This window comes from Athene noctua, chromosome 3, assembly GCF_965140245.1.
Source record: "Athene noctua chromosome 3, bAthNoc1.hap1.1, whole genome shotgun sequence".
Taxonomy (NCBI): Eukaryota; Metazoa; Chordata; class Aves; order Strigiformes; family Strigidae; genus Athene; species Athene noctua.
In genome coordinates this window covers 21357157-21372084 of record NC_134039.1, presented here as the reverse complement: position 1 = coordinate 21372084, position 14928 = coordinate 21357157, and positions in this window count along the sequence as shown.

Sequence of the window (14928 nt, the reverse complement as noted above, 5' to 3'; positions counted from 1 at the left end):
ACTTTTATTCACTCCTTCCTCTTTTTCTGTGCCTCAATTTTTTTCATTTTCTACCACTTTTTATGCTCGTGTAATCAGGTGCAGAAACATAAGTCAAAGAACATCGAAGACACAGATCTCCAATTAATATTCAAAACTACACACCAAGAGCTTGGATATGGCATAAAGGAAAACAAACACAAATAGATCGATTTCAGCCTTTTTTGTTTCCTTGTTTTTCAAAACAGATATATCCTCAAACCCTGAGGTTGCATCTTTTTTATTAAATTAACAAAGGGCAAGAGCTTCTGCAGATCACCATCATTCATCTGTTACTAGCAAACTTCCTGATATGATTTTGATCTGTGCCAAGTAGTCCTATGGTTCAGATGGGCAGCATGTACTGCAGACTGCTATCAGTAGGAATGAGGGTATCTTTTTCAGGAATAGAGTTTAGTTTGAAAACCAGAATCTATTCTAGGCCACTTGCCCTCAAGGCCTTGGCCTGTTTCATTTACCAAAACAAATGTAGCCCTAAAGCACAGATGATACAGAAGAGCAATACTACATGTAAAGTACACAGTTGTGCTGAGTACTTTATTGCATAAAAGAAATAGAAACATCTGACTTAATCATTCAATTAAAAAAAATAAAATGTATTCTCTAGCAGGAAAAAGAAAAGCTATTGAAATAAAAAGTGTGCTCAGATATTGCTAAAGCTTAGCTCCACAAATAGCTTTTCCAATATGTCCCCAAGATCTATAGTATATTAGTTTAGATAATAGTACCTTGCAATGAAAATCTGTATTACAAACAGAAAGTATTCATCACAGCTTTATTTTTGTTTCATTTGAAGTTAAACTCTAGGTGACATAGGCTTCTGTCACTCACAGTGAGGAATGAGAAGAGAAATGAAAAGTTAGATAGGCTGAAATGAAATCTCCAAGTTAGAGGCTGCACTCCTCTTTCAAGTACTCAACTTAGTGCTTCCATATGTTGCGTGCTTTGCTTCACTTTAAATGTAAAGCATCCATAAATGCTTTTTTTTTAAAAAAAGCATTTATGAAGTTACACTAAGCAGATAACCAAAATGATACACACCACTTTGAACGGTGAGCTAAGCAATTCAGCAGCTTCAATTACAGTCCCTGCACCTTTCTCTGAGTGAATCCTGAAGTCCACCAAGTTTTTAGATTAAGATGACACCTTACACCTTTTTTTTCAGAAAAAAAGAGTCATGGCAATAAGGATCTTTTTTTTAGTGACGTTGTTTTAATTTACAACTTCCTCTGTTTCTCATTTCTACAGTAGGTAAATAAAAGAAAGAAAACAAGTAAGAAAAGGATATAACCATTAAATCAAGAAAGATGATGTATTTTATTCTTCTTTTTTTCTGTCTTGAAAATTGGAATGTTTCAGGAGAAATAAAATAATGATATCGCTCTCCAGCCCCATCCTCCTTAATGAAGTTTGGCTACCTGGAAGACTCTAATTGAGGCACAGAAAATACAGTATCTTTTACACACTTTCAATTGCTTCTAAAATATTTTTCTTTAACTTTTAAATAAATTCTGTTCATAATGATACATAAATGTCTAACAGCTAACCTTGCTCATTCACCACTAAGACTTTTATGTGTAGCATTCCATATTTCTCTGACAGACAAATATCCACACAGAGTCCACCTCCATCTATACATGTCAACGCCTACCTCCCACACTCTCCATACTGTTCAGGAAAAGTATTGCTTTCCTAGAGGCCTTTAAAAGCATGCAGTTTAGCTATACTTGTTGGTATAAAGGCTGGTCTGTGCGTTGTGCTCCCCTGTTCTCCTCAGTGTGCTGGGAAGTCCCCCCGAGTAAGGAGAAGATCTGCACAATGCAGCTGAGTCATGGCAGAGGGAGGGCCTGGCAGGGAGCACACACTCTTACAGCACTGTGTTAGCAGGGCCAACTCTTGATCCTTTTCAAAACAGCATACAAAGTTCAGGAAAGTATTTGACCCTTTGCCAGCCACTATTACCCCATATGAATTGTGCAAAGTACATTGATAACACTGAATTTTCAAAAATCACTAATGAGGCAAGATTTATAATTTTTAAAAAAAAGTTTTTAGGTTAATTTCTTTGCCTTGTGGTTTCTGAATTCACATTTTGGAGGGTTTGGCTTTTTTTTTTTTTTCCTATGGGGGGTTACAGGGGGCTACAAAGCTCTCCTTTTCCTTTCAAATGACAGCAGTGTTTTCACATAATCATGTGGTTCTCGGATTAGGGATTTAAGGGACAATCCCAACATACTGTAAAATATACACTACAAATGAAGAGATTTGACAGCATCACACAATGCTCACAACATTGTAGTTGCCATCCAAGCACATAAAAATACTTTCCTTACTTCCACATGCATATGCATTCTAGTATAAAAGCTTGGTGCACTGTGGGCTCAATTTTCCTTTTTTACAAGAACCCAGGAGGAGACAATTGGGCCACTTGCTCAGCAGTAAAAATTGTTGCAACCTCTTGCCTAAAACACATAATTTGTTAGAAGAACGTACAGTCTCCTATGTCTTCCTGTTCACAGACACATTCAGATGACCTATGTGCTTTCAGTATCAAGCTGATGTAACTTTTTCATCAGAAACTTTCCTTCCTGCTTAACCGGTTTACTGCAGTAATGATTCTATCCCAGGTCTTCCTTCAGGGAAATTTCAAACGGCAGTAACAATAAAAACGTAACACTTTATCTGTACTCTTTCTCAATTTGTGAACCCAACCCTTCCCCGCCTCCCCCCCTTTTTTTTTCTTTTAAACATGGTGGTAGGTGATCTCACCCTTTCAGTGCAAGTATCAAACATGCCTGAAACAACAAGACAAGATTTCTAAGCGAAAGACTTGCCTCTTAGAAAGACTTCTGCAAAAGAACAGGATTCAGAAATTTTACTTTACTCCATGCAGTTTATGTCTATCTGTGCTGCTGGTGAATGCTCTGAAAGGAGCTCCTAGCTCTTCTTGCAGGATAAGGTGACAGCACAAATCTTGCACAGCAGAGAGGCCCTCTGGCTTTGAATCCTCTGTGGGTAGAGCTGGGACAGTCTAATGAGGGAAGAACCACCCTTATACTGGGATATTTTCCAAAGACTGATGAAGCCTTGCCCCTCTGCAAAGGGCTTGCTGAAGAGCTGGAGTAAGTACAGCACTAGTCACAAGTATCTTCCTAGACCTCAAGAAGACCAGGATCCTCCATAAAAGGAAGCAGCAGAGGCTGCTCCAGGCTCAACACAGAGGGAGTTCCCTCAGGGATCATCTGCCTTCATGCTTCCTACCATTCTTTAAAAAGGTATAAATTGCTCCACTGAGGTGGCTATTCAGAATTCATACAAAATCTCAATCATAGTCTACACCGAGGTTGTTGCAGGCAGGAAAACATCCTCAAAAATAGTGAGGGAGTCAGTATCAGCAAAACAATATTTGAGTTATAAAAAGCTATGCAGTAAAACCAAACAGATTAGGATAAATCAATTAAAGTTAATAATTAATCTCAGATATTTTATATCTGATAAACTGAATGAGTAATAATTTGATAAAGCATTACAGGGAAAATTCTGCCCTTCAAAGTTTAACAAAAAGCTGTCAATGATGTCATTGTGATTTAAAAGCAGTTAGCCAAGGACAAAACTTATTTCAGTTGGTGAAAAGTGATGCATTGTTTTCTCATATATTCTCCAACACTTAAAATGTCAACTTGCTCCACAAACTATTTGGTGGCATTTGTGCTGTACTGTAGTCCTTACCCGTGATTACTGTGAAGCAATCCTAAGAGAGAACACTCCAATTTTAGGAGCTGCCATTTCAGAGTATATGGCAGTGTGATGTTGCTTCATCTGACAGTGATTGAACACGGTGAAAGGAGGATGATCGAGAAAACAGAGGAAATATGCATGGAAAGAACTCATATTCCCAAGGAAACACAGACGGCTGTATGCGTAATATGAACTGAGCTGGGACACATCCCCCTCTCTCCTCACAGTGATTTCCATGAGAAGGTTATGAAGGTTTTTCTTGGGAAACTCTGAACATTTTCAGGATTTTATTAGGCTTTTAAAAGTGGCATCGAAGTAATAGGCAGGAAACTGCTGAGTCACTTTCTACCCTAATTCCTTCTAATACTACCAAGAATTGTTGTCTCCTCTTTTGCTGGCATGTGGGACAAAATCTCTACAGACAAAGAAAACTGGATACTCCCTGGGATGCCTCCTGTTAGATACTCTCGATGCTCCACCAACTGGCGGGAGCCTACATCTCGTTCAGATTAAAGAAGAAACGTGTTGGATTTAGTCATGTGTGAACGTGCTCATATGAGCTAGGTCTGATTAAAAGCTCTGAGTTGACATAGCGCTTAGGGATATGGTGTAGCTGAGAACGGTCAGTGTTAGGTTAAGAGTTGGGCTAGGTCATCTTCAAGATCTTTTCCAACCTAGATGATTCTGTGATTCTGTAAAGAGCTAGCAAAACAGTGCTCTAACACACCCCAAGATGAAACGCAGCATCTTCAGCAGTCTTTTGCTCTCACCGTGGCTTCACACAGTTTGGAGCTTTCCCAAATCGCACCCTTGCATTTGAGGCATTGAGGCTTTGAGTAATAACAGGCTTGCAAAGGGAATGCAGAGAAATATTTCAGCAGTAAGTGGGGCCAGAAAACTGGCTAAACAGAGAGCCAGTAAGGAAACTGCTCCATTTCAAAACAGATCCAGCCGTCTATATTACTATTCTCCAGTGCCACCTACTGTCATTTCCTCAAAACTGTGAGGCAAGGAACAGATCACTTGTGTTAGGTTTTATGTCTGGCTGCAGGGAACGTCACCACATCTATCATCACAACTGACATATATGGGCCTTGTCAGAAGGCTGCTCTTTATGGGAAAAATTCGTGGCTGTTGAGATCCTGCTTGAAGATGGTGTGATACTACTACTCTCCAACCAGTGCTTCAAAGTACTGATGCACCAAGGTGGTGACAAGCTATTGGCAAAACTATATAGGTACAACAGTGGTTTTTCCATGTGCTGGGGAAAACAAATGTCAAGATTTTGTTGTGTTTAAGCAGCAGATGAACAAGAGTTCCGGTTAAAAAAAAAAACAAAACAAAAAAACAGTTAAGATCTGGTTGTCTGTTTTCTGATCTTTATTTTTTTCTCACAAGCTTCATCAAGCAGGGATTGTGCTTTCTTACCTGTTTAGTAAAACCCAACAGACTAGATGCTACTAGGCAAAGAAAATAAAAGTTGCAACTAACACAATACAGCAGTTGAATCACTGTCAAATGATTCATCTGTAAAGGAGACATATTCTGTGAAGGGCAAGGAGGACTTTCCAATTCTGAAGACACTCCTCACCCTCTACTCACACAAAACGAATCAGGGAAAGGACAGAGAGAAGAAGGGGAGGGAAGCAAAGTTTCACTTTTCCAAGAAAAATAAATAGAAAACATTCTCTCAGGCTCTGGTGTCACCTACATGTAATATACAAAGTTACTAAATTACCAACACCCTCCTGAGGTTTGAAATAAGCTGTTGTGAAAGATCAACCTCCACAGTCTGCATGCACAGACTGCAAAACTAGCCATGACTAAATGTAGACTAAGGATTTTAATCTCTCGTTTTATTTGAACGCCCTTTGTACTTTGATCCTCTGAAAGGAACAACACATATTAGCAGAGTTGTTTCTGGTAGAAACAATTACTCTAGCTTTAAAATTCATATTGCTGAGAAAATTAAGTGCTGAAATGGAAAACAATGTCACAACCATCTTAAAATACAGAGTAAAAATAAGAAAAACAGGCAGATTTTCATGTGTATATATGCATATGTACACACACACTCTCATATGTGTATGCTTATGCATAAATGTGTGTAGACATACATGTATATGCATATACATGTGTATATTTATATGCATATATAGATCTCTCTATAAAAGCCTAATATAGGTGTATACATACATATAAATGCTTAATAAACACTAAGTGACCCAGGAAAATAGCTTAAATGTTTCAGAAAAGAAGTCAAGCCACAAGTTCCAGCTGAGAGACTCCAATATTCCAAAGCTGAGGAGTGCTTAAAGTCAAAGCTTTTGTTCATACAGCTTTATAAATTTCACTTTGTGCTGTTTTCTTCCATCTCTCTTATCTTCTGTGATTTTTTCCTACTCTTTTCTTATGCTATCCTTTTAGTTACCCCAGTCCAGTGTGCCTGCTCAATGGCTTCCTGTGAAATTCAGCCTTGTCATTCCCGTGTATTCAGTAGGGTTTGCTGACCTTCCAGAAACTGTTTATATCATAGATTGTACAAATTTAAAACCACAGTCCTATGATAGTAGCACACTGTTAAGACACTAGGGCAGGCTTTTTTCTGTGGAAAATTTAGCGAGCTGGCTCAAAACCACTCCTAAGACCCTCTCCCATTGCAGCTCATGGTGCGTGGGGCTCTACTGCAAAGCAGGAGAGCAGAGAACACCCCAATGCACAGAGCTTGACTACTCTGGCAGACCTGAGACAGGGTGACAGAGCCTGGGCAATTTTGTTATATTAGCGTCGGCACGCTGCCTCAGGGAGCTGTTAATATTATGATTACCTTGAAGAGGACCTAACTTTAATTTAAAGCCATACTTAAGTGACCCATGTAAGAGGGAAGGGGAAATGGTAATAAAGACCCACTTGCACTCCACAAGCACAAAAATACAGGTACCTAAAGCCAAAACAATAGCTTGCTTATGCAGTATCGTCCTTGACTCAATTTGCCTTTCCATTTGCCTGCTTATATTTGCAGTAGTGCACATATTGCAATATTACATCTTAAATAATGCAATATTTCTGAATTTTCCCTGAACTTCTCACACATGGATAGCTTCTTAGCTCTTTCTTCTGACTTTAATTTTACTGTCATAATTGCTGGCACTACGACTGAAACACTTGCTTTTTTAAAAAAAAAAACCACACATATGCCTTTTACAAAAAAAAAAAAAAAAAGTTTGTGGGTGTGTATATAATTTTTAAACCAACTGAACAGCATTCCTTATATGTAATTCAGGATATAAAGCATCTGCTTGGATAGCTAATTTGGCTTCATACTTAGGTTGCCTATGCATGCCAGCAAAGCATTCATTACTGTTTTCATTAAAACTTTACCTGAAGCATGAAAGCCAACAATAATTTACTTGAGTTTTCACATAAATAATGCGAAGGGATTACTTACCTTCAATAAAACACATTTCTGCAAACTGCTATGTGGAAATTAAGCTCACAGCAGCCCTCCAACCACAGTTGGACCAGCCCATGAATGAGTGGCTGGCAAAGAGATACTTGCAGTGCTGAGAATCCATCTCCATCTATCATCCCAAAGTACCTTCCTCATCAGTAGTACCTAAACAGATTATTCTTAAAATAGCAACTGCTCTCTGCTGTGTCAGGTCCTGCACTAGCCTGCTCATGGTTTTGCTAATGATGTTTTTGTATTTATGAACAAGGGGAGCAACAGGGAAGACCCTATTCACTGGACCTGTAGAATTAAACAGGTGAGGTATGTCCACTGGTGCCGGGCTAGACACTTGCAGTGCAGCACTTCTGCTGTGATAAACATACAGCCTACTGAGTGATACCAAAGGTACTCATCCCACTGCAGTAATCGTGACATCGATTTGTGTTCTGCCTTACACTACTTTGGGGACCCCAGCCAACCCTTATTGTTTCTGGCCTCCTCACCTTGCTCTGTCTTCCTCTCAAGTGCAAGAATAAATTAATGCCAAGAAGAGAGTCAGCAGCACAGTGCTTCACATCAGAGGTGAGCTGTTACACACATACAATTGGGTGGGAACTGCAAGGCCCAGGCAGGGAGGGCAAGAGAAAATTGTGATGAAGTAGGGATACCTCAGGGGAAGATGAAGCAGAAGGAGCTTGTATCCATGAACAATGGCTTCTGCAGGATTCTTCCAGGGACAAGTTCCCAGCTCACAATGAGATCAGATCATCTGGCAAGCACTAGGTTAGGAAAGGAAGAGAGAAAAGCAAAGGAGAGCTCTACTCATCCCCACACATTCAACAGCCCATGAAAACCCTACATTTAGGAAGTTCAATAGTCTCTATATAGACAGTAATTTCCTGGTACTTTTGAGTGGGGGGTGAGGGGTAACTACTATAAAAGAAACAAGTAGTACCATCCGCCACTATGGCCTACAAGATGGCCAAAACCACCGTGCGCTGATGACATTAATGCAGATATGGAAACACACATTTTTCACCACAGTTGCTGGGGAAAGCAGAAAAAACAGGAAGTTCTGGAGTTAGGTACATTCCCTACGTTCAGCAGTGATGTCACCCATGCCCCACCAGCCTATGCCTAGCTCACTTCACTCTCCTTTGAGGTTCATGCAAAATAAGAAACCTCAGTTTAGGAGAAGTTTTAAACTACGTGCAGTGACCCTGTTACAAAGAGATACGTCATGACCAGCACAACCATCTCCCTTTTTTCCCAAGGAAATGCTGAGTTTACCAGATCCATCTGATCCCAAGCATGGGAACACCAGACTGCTCCTTCAGGTTCTAGCAGCACCAGTGTGAGAGCTGTCCTGATGCAAAGCTCCGAGGCCAGAAATCTGACTGCAGACCTGCAGTGTTCCAGTCAAAAATGAGCCTGGAGTATGCCTAAAGACAAATGAATACATGACCCACTGTCATTTAAATTTTCATTAAGGGCCGGTTGTTTTTTTGTAGGAGGAGGGGACAGGAGTTTCAAAATGTAAACCAGAGAAATTTGACCCAATAGGTTGAGAGCCTTAAAAAACCAACCAACCAAACAAACAAACACCCAAGGAAATTTAAATACACCTGACATTCAGGTGCTGAGGTGTCATCTCAGAAGGCTGTACTGCAGACTTTGAGGATAGGGTCTAAAACAAGGCATCACATTGTCCACAGTAACATACCCTTCCTTTGAGGTCTAGTGTCACAGCATGTTATAGTTGATGGCCATGAAAAAAAGTCTATACTAGAATTTGAGAATCTAAGCATGGTTTATGTTGATACTAAAATAAACCTCATCCACAGAACTCCTTGAACATCTTCATTTACTTTTGACTGCCTCAATTAACTCTGTCATGGCTACATTATAGCAGCAAGTCTAGGAAGAACCCAGACATCCTAAACTGAGGCTGGAGTCCACTCCTATTATCTGTGTCTGCTGCAAACTAGGAATAGCTACCTTATTCTTCGCTTGGTTGATCTGCTTTTATATCCTAGATTCAAATGGAGTTATGTAAACTTCATGTTTGCTATCAGGCTACAAAGCAGCTTATTGTAACTAGGATATGGTTTGCTTAGATGTAAATTCACATGCAAAATTGAAAGAGCTTTGATATTGAGAATTTTTTCCCCTGAGGTTCAAGTATTTTATCATTTTAATAATATTCCATTTTCCTGTAACATCTTTTGTATTAGCTCCGAGTATTAGAATTCCTTCAAAATTCCTCTGGAGGGCACTATTACCATAACTATACAATTAGCTGCAGATGGATGTAATAGAGATAAACACTAAATGGCCTTGTTGGCAGGAGGCAGTGTCTTTTAACCAAGACAGCTTCTTTACTGCTGCCTGGGTTTTTATTCTGCTTTAGAGCATATGGGAAATCTGAGCTACAAAGAGAAAGAGAATTTAGAAGTTATTATTGCAGAGGTTTGTCTTGCAAAAGCGGCATAGTATGTGTGGGGTTTCCAGTCATCATCTTTGTTAGCAAAGACTAGAATTTGGTTTACCCTTCAAAGGCCTTGCAAAAGTGATATTCCCAAGGCACAGCATGATTTGTGACAGTTTAGATTGGGAAGGGATGGAGGAACTGATTATCTTGTACACCATTCCTGTTTTCTGTGGCCACTCCTGTATCCTTGAGGCTGGACTGGCTAGTGTGAGACCTATACAACTACTCTCCTCCCAGTCACCATAGATGCTCTGTTCCACAGTGCAAAGCAAGGTCATCTATTCCTCCAGGATTTAGAAAAGCCTGTCCAACATAAAGAGAGGAAAAAACAATATTTTGGAGATAGGAAAAAGATTATGACATACCAGCATTTCTTAGTAGCTGCTTGTTTTTCAGAACTGAGAGGGAAATCAGAAGTGAGCCTTGCAGTTCATTGGAAAACTTTTTTAAAAACAGGGTAAACTCATGAAAGCTTGGAAAGGTCAAAAAAGCGAATGTGTATTCTAATATGGTCGCTCTTTTGTGATCTTATAGTATATTGCATGATTATTTTATCTGAGTGCTCTGAAAATCTGTAGGGTAAACCCGTGCTGAACTACAATCCTTATAGGTCAGGTTTTGGTTTGGGGTTTTTTAACTCTGCATCGTCTGGGAAACATGATAATTATTTAAAAAAAAAAATATTTAATTTTACTACTACTTCTTGGCTTTTTTCCCTTTTATGTCTTACACATGTAGTTTCATCTGTTTTCTAATTAGACTAGAAATTATTCAAGTAGGTACAATATTTGTGTAAGAGTTTTTACAGAAAACAGCATAACAAGGTTATAATAGCAATAAAGGTCTTGGGATACTATATCATACAGAAGAAAATGATAAAATGTATTTTCAATTAGGCCATCAAGCAAAGAAAGTAAGAGGGAAGGCTATATTACAGTTATGGCAGGAATTATATATAACAAACTAATATTTGTTATATATAATTCATATATATATGACTAGATATATATATTACAGTTATGGCAGGAATTATATATAACAAACTAATATTTGTTATATATAATTCATATATATATGACTAGATATATATATATATCTAAGAAAGAATCAGCACATAGGACCAGAATAAAAACTATTAGAATAAAATAAGGTTTTGAATTAACTTATTGTAACTTAAGTTTGGATCTGCATTGATATTTTCATTGGTTAAAATTATCCTTGCTCTTTTTCATTGATCCCTTACCCATTTCAGCCTGAATTCTCTGTTACTAATTATCACCTAATTAAAAGATAGCCACCAAATTTGTGTTTTATTTCAGGATCTTTCCCCCTCCCTGACATCTGCATCACCACACTGAACATTGAATTCTCACAGCTTCTCCTCCTAATCGCTAGCCTTCAACAGAAATTGAAGCATTTTGTTTTAGATTAAAAGATTTTTAGATACAAAAACGAATGACATGAACTCCTCAAATAGATGTAAGAGGGAGAAAAAATACGATAGGTCAAATTTTGGGTATACCAACCTTGACATTGTCCTTTTAAAGTACTCCCCAGGCAGCTTTAACTTTTGCAACCAGCACTCAAACAGCCACTCACCCTAGGGCCCAGTCAGCTTGGCAGGATGACAGAGGTCAGCATTTCACACGAATGAACAATTTTGCCAATATATAATGCAAGCATTCAGCTCCCGCTATCTCTTTTCACCTGTCCTTTAAAGTTTAAACTGTCATAAGTGCTGTGCACAATGCAATGAAAATCCCTCTTTCTATTAACCCTTTGAACCCTTATGATGAGAAGTGATACCCTTACAATTTTAAACAGAGACAGAAGCAACAGAAGGACTCACTCCTCTTCCCCCCTCCCTGCCTCTCCCCCCCTCCCCCAGCTTCTTTTCCTTCTGTAGTTTTCCTTGCAAACAAACCCCCATTACCTCCCCAACTCGGTCACTGAGTATGAGAAAATCTTGTTTTTCTTGTAGAACGTTCAAAGAACATGCATGTGGTGGGGCCAAGTAGGAGCAGTACTTTATCAGATTCACCGAATTAATAAATTTCTTTCTGCTTTGAATGTGACTGACACAGTGGTTCTGGGTAGGAGAGAGAACATCCATAGTGATGTGGTTCAGGAAACCACCACACAGAACTTGCAGTGAGGCCAAATAAAACTGGCTGAAGTAAAACAAAGCCTTTTTAGTGAGTCCTAAATCAAGGCACTAAGCAATACACAAAAATTTTAGAAAACTCAAAGAGATTAGGGTTAAGTGATCACAAATCTTCAAGCTATAACCAAAGACTTAACTCTTCAGTCCTAAAAATCTAAAAGCATGCATCTTACCTCTTATTAGTTGAATGGTCTGAACAGGCATGGAAACTCAGTTATCCACCCACATTCTCTGGACAATTCTCAGAATGCACCTGTGTGACTTTTGTTCAAGCTCACTGTTGAAGGAAAATGGGAAGGAGAAAGCAAATGGAAGCCTGGATAAAGAAACTTGCATCAGCCTTGCTGTGCTGTTACATAGCCAGCCAACTTCTGTGCTCCCAAAATTCAAAACTCAGATCAGATTTCTCTGGGGTAGGCTGGGGTTTTTCTTTTTTTTTCCTGCTGAAAAAAAGCCATTCAGATACAAGTTTCTGGGTAGCTATTAAACATAAAATAACTATTGAGTGAGATTCAGTTAAGACAGATTAGATAAAGAAGGCTAAGAAAATAGTAAAAGTGAAGTGTAGAATTTACTAACTACTATACAGCATTTAGGTAGGTCATAAGATAATTTTGTGGGCCCTGAAGCCAGACGCTGACATATGCCATCACAAATTTCTGCACATAAGAGCAGCACCCAGGGGGCTATTTACACAGTAGAAACAACTGTGATTGAGAAACAAACCCATGCCTCCTGAGCTCAAAATTGTTGTAAGAGCCATTATGGATGCTGCTTTTGTACCCAAAAAAAAAGGTTTAAGCAGAAAAAATCATGGAAGGGCCATAAAACCAGAATTTATGACAAGGAGTTAAGAAATTGTGAGCTTCTGACTATCCAAGCTGTCCCAACCTCAGTATTGTTTAGAACATTGGGCAACTAAAATGTTAGAATTTGCAGGATTAACCATAAAGCCTGCACTTTCATTCCACAAAGCACAACTTTGCCTTTTCCAATAAGAAGACTGTAACTGAGTAGACTAAGTCAAAAACTGGATACAGATTTATTTAGACATATATACCAAAGGAAGAAACACAGAATTGCAGATGGTGTCCCTTTTAGCTAACATGAGAGAAGCTTAAGCCATGCTGATAAACCTACAGAGGCACCAGACAGTGAATAAACATATCTTGCACTGCATGTTTTTGATTTTTTTCTTTTTGTTGCTCTTTACCTCACATCTGAAATTATAAGCTCCAATGAACTGCTGAAGTTCAGTTACTATCTTTCTCAGTCCCATATTGTTGAACGCTTTTATTGTACCACAAATATTCAGACACAGCAAGAGATACCCTCCTGCAACTAGACACAGCTTATTGAAAGAGAACTGAAATACTTAAAATAATGAGCCCTTATAGAAACACTCTTTGTTTTGGTTTGGGTTTTTTTTATCTCTTTGGGTGATAACATTTTAGAAAGTTTGCAGAAAAAATAGTGGAGTTTCAGGGCCCCCTTGTTCCTCCACTTGCCAGAAAGCAAAAGCTTATGATCCATCCACATATCTGAGGGCTGAAATTCAGCTAGAATTCCCTGGAGCCTGGCCTGAAGGGGATGTTGCTTCAGTGGATTCAATTTTCCAGGGTATTAAGAACTGAGAAAGTAAAATAGATGACAGGCACTGAGGGTGGAATTCTAGCTCCACTGGAGGTTAATGGGGCTTTCTTCCACTGACACCAGGTAGGCCAGGATTCCACTCCTGCTTCAGGGAGCAGAGCAGAAAAATGTTATACAAGATTTAAAACATTTATTGTGTAAAGCTGAGCGTGGTAGTAAGATGTGAATAATGATACTGACATTCCTTGTAAAACCCCTAAAAAGGTATGGAAGGAAAGCACTATGTAAGAGTGTGGTATTAGGGATATTCTACTGAAAGACTGAAATGAGTTAAAATAGTAGTTTTTAGAAACAGACTTAAGTATATTAAGTATTTGAAGGGGTTAGCCCTAAAGCTACATTCTCTATTCAAATCTATTAGGGAGAGGGAAGATGAGTCTTTTGAAGAAACTATGGATTTTCATATCCCTTTCAAGGTGAAAGGAACTTGAACAAAACCAAATAGTCCTAATCCTCAAGATTCCAAGTTTGTCACATCCTAAACACCTGTTTTCCTCAGCAGAGGCATGGCACCACAGCAGAAGAAAAACAGTTTCACATAGTGTAGCAGGGCAGCCTCTTCACTGAGATCTTCCACAGTCAAATAGACAGCCACGGGGACTGGAGATTAAAGATCTCAGCAGTCTGTCTTTGCTCTGCCATGGTCAGGACTCCTGTGAGATTTGTTGTAAATCCATTTCCACCTCTGTGCTTCCTGTTGGCTCACCTCCCTCTCTCCTCACAGATCGGGAAGATTTTTAATAAACATTTGGCTCTAAAAATCTCTGAGAACTTGTCTCTAGATCTATCTTAGATACTTGATGTTGTATCTAAGGGGATGTCTCTTACTGTGTTTCTTGTCTCTGTTTCAAGGATGTGTTTTATGAGAGTCATATATAATGGTGCTCTCAAACTTCACTGTAGATTTTAGGGTACTAATGTAACTCAAGCAAGAAAAAAATATCTGAATCACAAAATATCTCAATCACAAATGTATTGGAAGCACATTTGATCACTTAGTAAGGAATTATCAACTGCTAAAACTCTGACAACTAGAAAAACAGTTTTGATGTACAGGACATTTTTAATCTCTGTTTTAGCCTCAGAAAGGAAAATGAGGAGTGTAGAAGAAATTGGCCTTTAATTCCAACTCACATATAATTTCATTGGTCTGAATATTTTACCTTGATCTCAGTGGTATGAAAACACATTAAGATATAGTCTGTCTTAATACTACCAGATGTAAGGAAGAAAGGAAATTAAGAAAGAAAAAGAGCAATAAAGCAGGCAAAGCTGTGTGGCAATGGATCAAAAAAGTCAGGAGCAAAGAAAAGAACCGAAAATAAGGAGGAGAGCAAAGAAGATGAAGCAATCAGAGAGGGCAGTAGAGGATGGAAAAAGAAATAAGCAGAG